This window comes from Tauraco erythrolophus, chromosome 1 (assembly GCF_009769465.1).
Source record: "Tauraco erythrolophus isolate bTauEry1 chromosome 1, bTauEry1.pri, whole genome shotgun sequence".
Taxonomy (NCBI): Eukaryota; Metazoa; Chordata; class Aves; order Musophagiformes; family Musophagidae; genus Tauraco; species Tauraco erythrolophus.
The window spans coordinates 105,724,301-105,738,725 of NC_141465.1; positions in this window are offsets into that span (position 1 = coordinate 105,724,301).

Below are 14,425 nucleotides of genomic sequence, written 5' to 3' on the forward strand. Positions count from 1 at the left end.
CATTTTGCAGCGACAGTTTTTTTGACAAGTGCTGGTGAACTTGCAAAGCTCTCCTCTTGGAGGTCACAGTTTAGTTCCACTAATACACCATTCCATGTGAACAAACATAGTGATAGTTCAACTCTTTCTGCAAATACTTTTTGAAAAACTAAATTCATCTGGGCAAAAGACAGAATTAAAGAGATAATCTCACTTCGCTACTAAGAAATCTAAACAATTCTATTCTCAAACATTGAAATTGCAGTATTTAGAAGTGTATGTAACTATGTCTTGATAATACACTGTTTACTTCTCCCTCCCCGCCCCCACCAGTTTAAACAATAGTAGTTTCACTTTATTTTTGTCATATGCTTACTCAACATTGTAATATAAATTCCAATGTGTTTGCAGTATCAATAACTCTTGTTCATTCTTAAAACTTACATTTAGAATTAAATGCAAGTTTAATATTCGTTGACCTCTGTCTTCTGGTTGCTTTTGTTAAGGAATCCTTTTTCCCCCTAATTCTTAATGTCAGTAGCATTTAAAGTGATGTGCATGTATTTGAAAAAAAAAAAGAAGGAAAAAAGATTGAATTGAAATATTTCAAAGTACTATTTTAAAGGTATCAGTGTACTTTTGGCTGCTATTGCATTATTATTTTGTTCAGGTATGACCTATGATATTCAGTTAATTCACTTCCACTTAATTGAGGCTACTTTGTGGTCATAGAGGAAAAAGAATTAAGAGAATAAACTATACATCTTAATTGCTATTTTCCTGAAGTAACAGCAAGATTTTGAACTCATGTTTAAGACTGAAGCTCTGAAAAACAATCTGCCTCTAACCTAGGAATTCTGTGCTGCAGTTGCATTTGTTTTTTGATTTTTTTAAAAAATAAATTAAGTTACTATAATCCAGCAATAAATTAACCCCACTTCACCTCAGGAAGGAGCAGTCATTCAGGATTGAGTTTATACATACTCTCCATCTATAATAGATCTTCCCATACCTTCTACCAAGCAGCTGAATATTTCTAAGACTATTATGAATTTGTATTAAAAAGTCACAATTGATGCTTTGGATAATTTTCTGAACACAAACAAAGATGAACAGAGATAACTAGTACTGACCTGGAGTTTTGGTTGTAAAATATGGGTAAAGTCAAGCATACAAACATTGACAAAAAAGGGATGGGCTGTTAACTATTCCCTGATTATGTCAACAGTTTTCCCCATGCAACCATGGCAAAAGACTGGGGGAACTACAGAAGTTGTTTGCCATGTAAAATATTAATAATGAAAGTTAAGCAGATAACTGTTGATTACCAAAATCTACTGTTAATAAATTTGGAGAATCTATATCATGTGTCCAGCCATCTCTCCAAGGATCATGAACAAACATTTAGACTAACTGGAGAACTACTGCATAAGATAAACATAAAATTGCAAAGCCAGCTAAAAACAAAAATCAGGCAGTAAAACATTAAGAAATTCAGAAGTATAAAAATACCTGGAAATTTGGAAATGCAGTTATGGTCTATCAGCATCAAATTCAGTTTTACATCCTTTTTACTTCATCCCAGCACTCCAACCACTGCTTATACTAGCTTGACTCACATATTCGTTTGTGTGAGATGCACTTTTGGTTTTGGGGTTTTTTTTGGTTGTTTGGTTTTGTTGTGGTTTTTTTTTTTTCTTTTTTCTTTTTTTTTTTTTCCTTTGGAGTCATGAAACAAAGTGAAGATAGTTACTTGTTGCTGCAGCATCGATGCTTCTATTGGAGCGATAAATAGCAACCAAAACACAGTGGATTCATGTAGAAGGTAAAAAACTAAAGGTAGTCACTTCTGACTTGGACAAGTACAGGATTGCAAACAGTTTTTATAGCTTGCTAGCTACAAAAGTAGAACTAAGGGAAGCTGATATAGCACACAAACATTACCAATGTATATTTTAGTATATTGTAGTATCAACTGTAGCTTAAAAATAAAATTGAATAAGACTAACTCCTCCCACCTCTTTTCCCAGCTTCTAAAGTGTGTTTTGTCAGATGCTGATGCATTAGCTAGATTGCTATATGAAATACTTTACAGTGAACTTGTAAAGTATAACAAGCTCTGAGTTCTAACATAGTTCATAAAAGTTGGATTTCAAAATAGTTTTCCAGATCCCTCTTGATTGCACGGGTGTAGCTTGCACATAACGTTTAAAAATCTGTCTTCCCTGCACCTTTGGCATGCACACAGGAACAAAACTGTGTGAACACTTTCAATCTGTACCAGCATTCTTTCTGCTTGAAAGGACACATAGAAAATTTTCTAAGTTCTATGAAGTAAGTTTTATATTTCATTATAGTGGTCAGTAAAATGTTCCTTTCTCCCTAATTTTGTCACAAAAAAAATGTTAATACTCAGTCTAGTAGATCTGCCAAAAAGAAAGCCAGGTTTGTATTAAAATACTTTAGTTTCTATATTAGTATTTAAAAAAAAAAAATTCCATAACACCTTTTCATATTAAAAAACCAAACAAAACCCCAAAAACTTTATTTTTTCAAATTCTCCAATAAACAATCTAATTCTTAGATTATTACACTATTACCTTCAGGAAATATTATCCCATGACTATAGATCAAGTTTACAAAACCTGAAGTATATAGGATCATTGCTGGTAAAAGAGAAAACGGAACAATCATTCTCCAAATAAGAATACCCATACAATACAGACCAGCTGTATAATGGAACATATATTAAGACAGGGAAACAGGCTCTCCTTTTAAAAATATTTGATTCTTCAAAATAAAAAAAAATCCAAAACATATACGTGAAATATTAGTTTTCTATCCTTTTCATTTATTTCTAGTCTTAAAGATTTTTTTTTTAAACTTAATTTTATTAAATTCTTAGAAGATTTGCCCATTTAGCTCAGGAAGTAATCACAGGTCTAGCATAAAATTTTGTGCTATCCTAAGCTGGCATCTAGTCTTTTATAGAAAGCAAGCCATGCAGGTATTGCTATTTAAATCTTCTAACTGTGATGTACAGCAAAGCATTTCTTGTCCTCAACAGAACACTTAATACTCAAGTAGCATTTTGCAGGAACCCTGGTGGTCTGTCCACAGGATCAGTTTCCAAAGTATTGCTGGTAAAGTGGAAAATACATTAGTGTTAACCAGACTGCTTTCCTAGTTGCTATCTCATCTCAAATTGATAAATAATAATAAAATCATAAGACAGTAATACAGCAATACATATAAAAAAATTTGGCTTGATATGTAAATGACACTACCTGCACTACACAAACCCACAAATCTTAAATTTTGATTTTGTTACATCTCAGCATTGTATGGAACTATAATACCTAAAGACAAAAAACAGGCCCATAGCTCAGAATGCAACCCTCCTTGTGAAGGGCTAAATTTGCTCTGTGTCTGCTTCCAAAGATTTAGGGTCAGAGTAACAATGCTGTAAAATAAGGGTCAAAGCACAAAAAGACCAAGGCCACAGAACAAAGAGCTTTTCGTGTCCTGAAAGAAGTTGCTTTTTGTGAGCCTGCCTTCTGGCTCAGACAGTAAATTTGTCTTTTTCTTGACATCATCTCTACATGACTTCTATAAAATGCCAGACAACTGTATGAGACTTACGAAAGGTGAGACAGAACTGCCAGAAGAAATCAACTCGGCTGTTAAGGGAATCCACTAGTTAACAGCAGAGGAACACCTCCTAGTAATCACTATAACTTTTCCAATCCTTAGCTGCATTTCTACAACTTGATTGTTTAATTTGTTACTTCAGCAGATGTTTCAAGTGTCCTTAACACCTTTGGGGTGCAGATTCCTAGTCATATTATCTGCTTAGAGCACTGTTTATTCAATGGTAGCTGAGGAAATATGCAGGAGCAGCAACTCAGAAGGCTGTTTTAATCTTCCACCCACCCCTCTGTGAAATATTCATAGAAGAGATACCATCTAACACATAGATGTGTGTACTCCCTTTCAAAAACCTTTATGGGTTGGTTCCCCACTTCCCCATCAATGGGACTCACTACTTACAGAACTGAGCTAATGCAAAATAAAATAGTGCTTTCTAAGGCTGACAGATTGCTAAGCAGTGAAGTTCATTTTTCCAGCTAGAAAATGAACTTCATTTAGGATATGCTTTTTCAAAACAGTAAGTTTTACCAAATTAAAAGAACTTTATCCATCGGGGGGAATAAAAGAAAAAAAAAAAAAGATAAGGATGCTCAATGCCTCTTATGGCTTTATATTAAGCTAGATTTTCAATATTTCACTAACAAGCTTAAAGTAAAACCATGCTGAATTAACTAGAAGTTAATATAATAAGAAAAAGATTTATAATCCAATACCTAAAGCACACTAGCAATCAAAAAAAAAAAAAAAAAATTGTACTCTCAGGCCTACCAAACTGTCTAGTAAATATCCACAAACCAAAGACATTAAACTCATAACAATTAGCATTTGAATTTTTTTTTTTTAAATAAAAGGCTAGTTGACAGTATGTTCTTTAAACAAATATCAGTATTGCAAAAAGCTTCTCTCCATCATAATCCAAACCTATAGGAATCGGAATTATAATTACGTTGTGCATTATCTTTTTTAGCAGGTCTAAAGCATGATATTTGGAAAATCAGATCTTTCTTACTTCAAGTAATTATTTCCCCCTTCAAAACAGATGGCTTCTGTCCTCAAAGTTACTATATTTTTTTTTTTTCCAGTCCTACTAACTTACTTAAAAGCTGGAACTGCAGATTCAGATATGTGGAATTAAGTTAAAAAAAAAAAAAAACACCACCAACATTAAAAAAAAATCTTACCTTTTGACTGTGAAGATCTATAATGGTTTTTGAATTTCAGTGCCGGCAAAACAGAAGCTTTATGTTTTCAAAAGGAAGCAGATTCCTTTGCTTTTACTCTGCATTAAGCTGTGATATGTCTGATTCCTATTTTAAACATGAAATGTAGCATTTAAGAACATTATTTGTTACTTTCTTCTTAAAAATTTAATACAGTTGAAAAATATCTTATTATAAGACAAGCCTAATGTAACATACGAAAGGCCTACTCCAAGCATCCTAAACTTTCTGAAGGAAATGATTACTCCTCATCTCTCAAGAAGCACTGGTGCGAGTATACTGATTTTCCTCGTGGTGAATAGCAGCCCACAAGTTAAGGAACTGATGCAAACTGGCAGATTTCCCCTTCTAATTCTGAGTCATATGCGTCAGTTTTTTGTCAAGAGCTGGGAAGAAAAAAAAAGAGTCTCTCCTCCAGCCTGCCACATGAAACCACCTGCTTAAAGATAGAACAGACCAATATTGTGATATTGCTCTGTACGTTTCTGGTACTCACATATTTGTTCTTGCTTTGTTCAAAAAAACAAAATTCTGAAGACAGCCTTAATAGTAACTTAATGACAGAACTTATCTCTTTGATATAGGGCCAGAAATCAAGCTGGTAAAAAGAGGGGGGGGGAAGGAGACTAGTCATGTTGGCATGAAAATGCTTATGCTTAAATTGGTAGAGTCTTACCTGCAAAAAACTAAGGATTCAGTTCCTTAAAAGCTTACATGCATGCTTGGTTTAAGCACTTGAGCATTCAGTTACAGTTGTTACAAATATTCACGTTCTCAAAATCAAGAGTTCAAAAAATAACAAAAAAAATTTAAAAAAATCAAGCTTTTTATCACTGTACACGATTATCAGCTATTCCTCAATATCCTCTGACCCCCAGCAAGACCAAAAACCTCCCCTAAAACCCAGGGAACTTAACAAATTCAGTGGGTTAAATTCCACATGTCCTATTATTTTTTTTCTTTTGTGAATTTTGCAAATTAAGAGAAAACTATTTTCTTCTTTCACAGATTCATCAAGGTCAGTCATTGTTAGACTATATACTGTGTGATGACACAGTCTCCCTTCCAAAGGCTCCAGCACCAATTAAGGTTGGGCACATCATTGCCAGCAGATTACATATTTTCAAATTGCACTGGAGTGGCTGATCAGACCTGGTGAAGACAGATGCAAATGTTTACTGTAACAATGCGTTGTAGTATTTCCATCGATTTGTGGCTTTGCCAAAGTGATTGTAAGTAAGTGTTCCGTACAAAAAGAACTTGAGAGCAGTTAAAGCAAGAATAAGTTTCAGACATTTGTAATAAGTTATGCAAAAGAACACAAAGATAATACTACTTGAAAAGCTGGTACAGAGTGCCATTTTAATCTTAGATTAGCTTTTTTATATGTAAGTACACATAAAATATGTAACAATATATGATATATATGTATCTAAAATTAAATAGAGAGATAGGTGTAAACACACACACATTATAAAATGCCCTTGTGTTGAAATTTGTACTGTGGCACAAGCATTTACATGGCAGGGTGCATACATTTCAATATAATGAGAGAATTTGCATTGCTAAAATAAGAATTCTTGAGAGCTTTTCAAGAACCATGACATCACCGTTTGCATTACAGGTTATTATTTACAAGCATTCAGGATGTTCTGTAAATCTATAATGAACATTGCAACTGTAAAAACTGTAATTTGTTATGTAACGCACTGTTATATAAATTGTTTAAATTGTGCACAATATACACAGATCATCTCTCCTCCTCAGTTAAATATTAAATACAGCATCTGATTGCTCATCTTACTTCAACTAATTTTTTTTTTTTTTTTTTTTTTTTTTTTTTTTTTACATTCAATATGTTATATTTTCCTTGATAAAGGTATGGACACAAAGTACCCATCTGAGGCCTTATCCTGTTTGTGGTGTGGTTTGGCTATTTGTTTGCTTGGTTGGGTTTTTTAATGAAACAAATTATTTATACTGTTTTATTAATTTGCATAACTTTGCAGTACTTTGTAAGAATATTTTTTCCTTACCATATATTTCTTTTTCCTTGTTACTTAACAAAAGGCATTTAAGTTTCAGCGCAATGATAGCTTACCTCCCAAACCCCGGTACCTTTCAGAGAAGGGGTTCAGTGTAGCAGGGGAGCAAATTAGAACCAAACACGCCCCACCACTGAATAAGTTCTGCCTTTTTGACAGTGGCAAGACTGAGTGAGGTAAGACACTATGGAAGATGTTTCTTGACTTCTAATTCAGGAAAGCGTAAGAACTGGCTTAACTTCCTCCTCATTCAGTGGAGCACTCAAGGATGCATTTACTGGATACGAAAAGGGAGTTAAATAAAGGATTTTGGAGGGTAATCACAAAGACCAGCTTTTGCCTGGGGGAGACCCTAGGGATGCCTCCACAGGCCCTCTCTTTTCCAACACAGGGCCACAGGCCCCCATAACTGTTTTGGGGTGAGCTGCTGCTTTGAATTGCCCTCTAGTGTTGGCCTTCATGAATTCCTACCTCAATGACAAATTCTGTTCAGGTTTTTACATCATGGAAAGTGGGTCAGCAATATAAGTTATATTAATCTAAAAATAAAACAAACAAAAATTTGAACAGCATTTCGAATGATCATTTTCAGGTCAGAAGACTGTGAGGTTGACAAATTAAGTATTACACACCAAAAATGAAAGAAGAAATCTGTATATCTAAATAGCAAAGAAAAAAAAAATCAAGGACAATAAATTTAAGAGATGAACATTCTTGTATTTTACATTTCCATTACTTTCTTATGCAGCTTCACCAAATATCAGTTTCTGAAACAAACACTCAGTATTCACAGCCAAATTCACTGCAATTACAGTGACATAGCTGGGATCAGAACCTTAATGAAAACTGAAGAGCTGTGGTGTAAAAACAGAACAGTCTAGCAGTACTAATACTCTGGAAGGAATTATTCTCTCACTGCTAATTCAGGAGTTTCCTTAGTTACACTCTAAACCTGGATGCAAAACAGGCACCATGCAAATGAAGATTCAGATTTAAAGCCTGGTAATTCCAGAAAGAAAAGTGCAAGTATTTTTCTGTGAGTTTATTTCAAACCGTATTTTATCTACTCTTGAATTGATCAGAGAGGTCATGAATTTAGGACTTCAAGAAGTTTGGAGGGCATATTAGTAACACTTGCATATCACACAGGCTACGGATTTCCGCATACATAGTATTAAAGATGAGCATATGATCCTTTGTTTAAAAAAATACTCTAGTCATACAGAACTTCAGTTCCTAATACTTCCTCTGCTTGAGAACTGAAACATGTTATTAGAGTTAGTTGATAAAACAGACGAAGAAAAATACACATTTGACTGCTGCTTGTATAACTTCTGTGCTTGGCATTAAAAGCATCATTCTCCCCTCCCCTGAGAACCTGGAAAAAATCTTTTGATTTTGAGGTGTGTGGGGACAGGATAAGCAGTACATAACAATTCTTTTTGATAGCAAGTTTTTTTGTCCATGCAAGATACTGACAAGAAGTGTGACAGTATCAGAGAACTCTGCTCTGCAACAGACTTTTACATATATTTTTTGATTTAGAAATATACTTTCTCATAACAGCCATTACAATGTTTCACAACAGATGGAGCATCCTCCTTTTCTAATTCTTGATCTTGACTAAAATATAGACTACCTTGTAACAGGAGGAAGCAAAGTGTTTTCAGAATTACTAAAGTGGTAACACAATTAAGACCACAGTATCTACCTATTGTACCAAGAGAAAATTTTGCTCAGATCCACTGGAAGTCCTGCCTAAATCTAAAATGGACTTACATTATGCTACATCTATTTTGCAGTAGGAAATTATCAGTTAAAGTTGGGAAGATGATAATCATGTTCATAATCACAATACTTTCAAAATGTTTATGTTAACTTTCATATTAATACTTAAATCCATTTATTTCTGTGGGGAGAGAGGGAATAATATAAACTGCACAAAACTAAATAAATAAATAAATCACTCTTCATATCAACTAAGAAGTGGACAGATAAAATCATGAAAATCTTTGTCTTGAATGCTTAAAAAAATCAACAAAACCCACAAACAAAAAAAATCTGGAAGACACTCACAGGAAGAAAAAAGAAGCTCTTAAAATTTAGTGGGTTAATGGAAAGGTGTAAATGTTTTAGAGATATTTGCACATTACCAAGATTTTTAAGTACTGCACAAATTTAAAATATAGATATTGCTGATTTCTTGGTTTGAATAGATTATCTTAGTAGTGTATTTTGTTAAAAAGCACTGATTTTCTCAAAATATTGCAGTAAAAATTCAGAATAATGTAAGAGAAAAAACTTGTTCTCTGAAAAAAAAAAAAATCCTGTCCCCAAAAAAACTTAGAAAAAAATTACTGTGAACATTCATGTATTTAAAATAAATTCAAAATTAACAAATCTGGAAACTGTGGTTTATTCAAACACACTACTCAGCAGTTGCATCTTCACACATGCCCTTTTTCATGTTAGTGTGCAAATAGCAGTCTAAAGCAAAGTGGATTAATGAACCATCAATACAGTAGTTGCATATTTAAGAACTCTGATTACATTTCTAATTCACTCAAACACAGTTTAAATGTATGGGTTTACATAAATTCCTACTTAGCTTTCTGTTGACATAAATAAATAAATAAAATGAAACATAATAAAAAAGGGGCAATACCTTACTTTCATATATTTGCATTTGAGTGAGAAGAATAAGCATTTAAATATCCCAATTAGCATGTTTTAACTATTTTTCCTAAAGAATTTGTATGTCATTTGTTTTTCTTTTCCTATTGCCTTGCAAGACCATTTTATCAACAGACAAGGAAAAATGAGGTGTAAATATACCAGTCTTAAAATCCTTCCTACATACATCTTTCATTAAATGCCTAATTTTATAATAAAAGTTAGTGTCTATTTAAATCTAATAGTATACAAAACTCCATTTTAAAATAATGTTAGGACTGGATCTGGTTTAAACCAACAGAATCCAGAAAATTCAGTTGTTTCAGATTTCAAAACTTAAAACAGCCATGCCTAAGATATCACAGGGTTTTCAAACAATGGCTGATTTTACATGTGTTGTAATAACTAGGCACGGGTTGCATTTATAGCTACATATCTCCTTCAGGAAAATTATTTAAGTTGCCTTTAATAGCAAGAGAAGTCCTTAAAGACAGCATAGATGAGTTGATGAAGTAATCTGCAACAGCTCTTTCAGATGAGCAATGAGCATGCATTGCCAGCTCTCAAACTATGATTCAGTCAACAAGGTCTGCAGAGCCTCAAGTGTGTACCTATAGCACGAATAGCAAAAGCATCCATGAAAAGTTACACATGGGAAGCACTTCAGCAAAGCAGTCTGTACATTTTTATCTTTTCAGCCTCATTACAATTAGATATTGCAAAACAGTTTATGAAGTCGAGCACACAATCTGCAATAGCCACACCAACAATTTTTAAGGGGCCAGCACTGCAGCCCTTATTTCAGGCTCAACTTCCAAGAAAATAAATAGCAGCTTTGCTAAATAAGAACTGCAACAGCAGAGGCTAAGAATAAGAAAATAAAACAAACACACCCCACATCTCTCTTGAAAGTTTTACCTACTCTTCAGATCGTGAAACAACCATGCTGACTACCAAATACAAAACAGTTCTAGAAAAAAAAAATGGGCCAAACTTCAGCATAAAAACATTCTAGATCCAATCAACACTTAGAAAGTGTGTTATAATGATAACTCACAACTGCAGCACTCTTGAAAGCTATTTCAGCTTGTAAATGAGTAAGACTCAATTACTGCAAAACTCTTCGCTTTGGACTTTATAAAAATTATTTAGACTTGTTTCAAAGTTCAAAATAATTTAGTATTTTTTATTCGTTAAAGGAAATAAAGTTTGCATCTTATGAGAACGTGATTCTGCAAATCCTTATTCCTGGTAGTGAGTCATTAGGACTAGTTGTGTACTTAAAAGTTTGCAGGATTAGGCCCTAAATTTAAAATCCCTTTGATTTACAGTTGTGAACCAGAAACTATATTTTTTTGCTGAATAAGGATCTACGAGAAATACTCTGAACTGTGTCAGACCAAGGAACACTCCATCAAACTTTCACCTTTTAAATATGTCACAAGGGAGCCTTAGATACCTTTGCCTTGCAATATAATCCTGATTTTCATTAACAAGAATGTAATTGCTTTTGTACAGAAAAAAAAAAAAGAATGAACAAATTCAAAGAAGTATTCTGTGAAATCATTATGTTCCTAAGAGAACTAGAAGAAAAAAGGAAAAAAAAAAAACAAAACCCAACAGAAATTCAGTACACTCAGAGCAGAGTTTCTGGACAGACTGTGAAATATTTATTTATTTGGGAGCATTTTAGGCATGTTATCCAAACACCGTTACAGCATTAATAAAAATACTTTCACTGTGATTTTTAATCACAGAAAGAAAGAGAGGATTAAAAATCAAAGAATTACCTACTCATTAATCACAAACTGCAAAGCTTATATAAAGTTATGTTTCACTTCCTATACTTTCTGTATTCAAAGTTTTGTTTCTAAACTGATAATTGTCCATAGGAGGTCTTAATTACCCTAAAATCATAGTATTATATGAAAAATATATTCAGAACATGTCTACCTCAAATACTTCTACAACAAGAAGTGTATTACCAGTAAAAGCCAGCAATTCCTCAGTTACACTAGCCATTAGTTACAACAATGAGGAAATATGAAATTTACACCTCACTAGATTTGCTTGGTATAAATTAGCAGTTACTGGGATAATCTAAAATTTTGGTTTTTAAAGCTTCTCTTATTTTATGGTACAATTACTTCCCACAAAAAAAATGTGCTCTTGAAGACAGACAGATTTGATTAAGGATAAAAACCGAATTCCAGCTGAAAGCTGGAATTGCTAAAGTCACGACATGTTCATAAAACGTGTTGTACTGTAATATATTTTGCTGAAGATAAAGTCTTCCAGTTTTTACTACCCCATTTAGTATTTAAACAAATTTACTCAATCCAAGAGCAGTTACTATTTTAATTTCAATTGTTTATGTAAATGGTTAGTTAAGATTATTCATATACAAGTAGATAGGATATGATTACTCTGAATGGATTTCTCAGTTTCAGCCAAATTAGTACTTCTAGTGCAAAGCAGGACTAGCAATATGAGTGTAGCATAGTCCACATCAGTAATTCTTCAGTGTTCACTGTTTTACTATATAATATCTATTTACTGACACTATATATACTATATAAACACCAAATCATCCATACTTTGTTTCTGGATTAGCAACATTTCAGTTGGAGTAATTCTCAAGACAAATACGAGAACAATACTATGTGGAGAATTTATATAACTCCAATGATCAAGGCTGTTGCAAACTCAGCTTTTTATAGATATTTTTGGCCACTTCATTTCCTTCTGAGCATAGCTTGTGTGAATACTTTTACTAAGTCTTTTATAATTTTACAGAGGAGTGTAAGGAAGAATTATTTTAACAAATAAAAAAAAACTTGCACAAATCCAGCAGAACTGGCCTATTTTGAATAATCTGAATAAGTTATACTGCTGTATACATTTTTTTAAATGAAGAACATATGTAATAAGAGAAATGTTAATATAATATATACCATGCTCATGCTCCATCAACCTTCCAGAGAGTTTTTCAATCACAGGAGTAAGCCGTTCTCCAAAATCAGCTCTCTATTGAAAGGTCAAAACCTGCAATAAAAATGTCATGTATTATAACATATTTCCAACACCCACAGTTTCATGGTTGATCCCCAAACATAGATGTAGGTCATCGGCTTGACCCTCACATTGTCTATGTTACAGGAAATCCTAATTTTAAAAATTCTTATTTTTTTTTAACCAAACTGACTTGATTAGGAACACCTGTGATATGCCTCTTTATTATCAGAAGCCTCCTGAAACAAATCAGATTAGCATGTTTCTGCTTTCATCCTCCCCGCAGCATTTTAAGATGAAAGTAGGAGGAAGAAGAAGAAAAAAAAAAAAAAAAAGGCGGGGGGGGAGGGTGCTCTGCTTCCGACCCCCAACCTCTCCCTCCACCCTCAAGCAAACAAACAGGTAAGTATAAACTACTTAATGGATGTGTGATTCCTACTGTCATATTTCCTAAAATATGCTATTGACTGTTAAGCTTTTAACTTCAAGTATTTTTCTTTAAGGAGCTTTATTTTTTTTTCCTCTTCAAGGCAGTACCATTACTGTCTTTATTAAAATGTAGCCTACAAATATTAGCTACTTCAAAACAGACAGTGGAAACATTACAGCGATATAATACACTCTGAGAGATAAAATAAAATGTAAAAAATAAAATAAATTAAAAAAGCCATGAGAGCAATTAGCCACGATCAGGTAGGAATAAAGTATAACTTGACAGAGGCAGTAACTATAGTTAAATATCTACTGGAGGAAACAACGCATCCACACAGCCAAATTCTTAAATTTATTTTGACTTTATTTTGACTTTTTCACTGTAGATACCATGAGAAAACACATCCTATGCCTAATAAATGAGTAGCAAATGCCTAGATCAGGTCACCTGTTTACAAATATTTCCATAAATGCGTTCTTTATTCTTTAAACATATTCCAGAAAATACTAAAACCCCCCTTCACAGCTATGGAACTATCGTAAGCACTTTGCTTTAATAAGAAAAGGGGATTTGTCTTTATTTTCTTGTATTCCACACATCTTCTATTTCGCCTTTTTAAAAAAAAGTTCCTGTTCTTAAACTACAAACACAAAAGTTCTTCTGAAAATTCCACTTCCATGCTTATATTGAGATTTAACATACTTAAAGATAATACCAAAATTGGACTTACATAAAATCATTTAAAATGAAAATACAAGCTTAAGTCCTGTTTGATGTGTAATTATCTTTTTCTCAGACCAAATCTTCAAGTGAATTTAAGTTCATGCTAAATAAAATAATTAGTTGCAACTAGATTCAATGTTGAAAAGTTTATTAATAATCTATTTACTGTGGATACACCCATTGCAGTGTCTGAAAACAAACTAAACAGTCACAGGGTGTGGGGGGGTCCTATTTCTAACAGTGGTTTCCTTTAGACATTAATAACGATCACTGAAAGTCACTGTTATTTTTCAGTTTTCAGTAGTACAACAATATCATCCTCGGTTTTAGAAGACACCTCGGGAAACTTTCAACAAAATAAAAGCTAAATGTACATAATTTACATTTTCTACTGCTGTGTGTATGTGGTAATAAACGTGTGTGTGTGTGAGGTCATCCCCTTATACAGTAGCAACTGTTCATTACCGAGATATGAAAAACTGTTTAGAGTTATACAAAGTTATGAAACTCAGTATTCTCTGTAAAGAGAACCTATTTTTTTAAAAAATAATACACTAGCATATTATTAGATGCAAATATTAAAGTAAAAAATTGCCAAACTTTAAGTGTTAGCTGCACTAGAGCTCAAGCTCTGCTACCCTGGCTCCAACATTCATGCCGGTCTGCTGGAGTTCTCGCACAACAACATA